The sequence below is a fragment of the Otolemur garnettii genome, unplaced genomic scaffold, assembly GCF_000181295.1.
Source record: "Otolemur garnettii isolate 467f Iridium unplaced genomic scaffold, OtoGar3 scaffold00011, whole genome shotgun sequence".
Lineage (NCBI taxonomy): Eukaryota > Metazoa > Chordata > Mammalia > Primates > Galagidae > Otolemur > Otolemur garnettii.
In genome coordinates this window covers 3,424-4,367 of record NW_003852406.1, presented here as the reverse complement: position 1 = coordinate 4,367, position 944 = coordinate 3,424, and positions in this window count along the sequence as shown.

The following is a 944-nucleotide window of genomic DNA, read 5'->3' as shown; positions in this document are numbered from 1 at the left end:
GTGTGTGAAATTTTAAAAAGAGGTACTCTTAAAAACATACTAATGAGAAAGGCTGAACACATTTACAACTCATGACAATTCTAAAATAATATTGATTTTGGAAAGGTTAGGCTAAGATGTAAGATGCAACAGAGGAAACAGTTGTCTAAAAATGGTAAATATGAGGCAAGAATTACATTCCCATGTATTTCTTTATATTTCACTTATGACTTTAATTAAAGGGTAAATTCTAGACAATGTGGTAGGTTAGAATTTGCATAAATAATTTGTTGCAAGAGCATATTTGAATTTGTTTCTTTTGTAAACCTTTTCTTTCTAATAGAACGTGTTTTGATAAATGAGTTAATAAATTAGATGATTTGGGCTTCTCTGAACAAGGTACAATATATTGTAGGTGTGTTGTTTAAATTATATTTACTTGGCATTCATGTGGAACAGCTGTAGTCACCTTAGAGCCCTTCATAAGTATAGTCAGCCCCAGGGCAGTGTCTGAGTCAGAAAATTAGGATTTGGAATAGTATCTTAACAGAAACGTCTTAAACCTTGGAAGAAAAAGTGATTGCTAGGGCAAATTTTTTTCTGTTAGAAGTCAAGATTCCTTGCTTAACCTGATGAAATTGTAGACTCAGTTGTGTTTAGGTTTCATCAAAGGAGGTGGTTTTCCCAGTCACAGTATTGACAGAGCACACTGAGCACACAGAGCACACTGACCAGCCTCGAGGCCCAGAAAGTACCAGACTTTCATCTCTCTGCTTAGCTCACCCAGACTGTGCACACCTGCTTAAGATCATATGCAGTTAAAACACATGTGAGCTATTCAAAGGTCCTATACTACTTTGTACTGAAGTATAAACTAGAAGTAGGGAGTACAATCTTTACTGATTTCATTACTTGAAATTAGCAAAATCATTTTTACGTGCTGGAGAAGTTTTTCTGATCTTCAT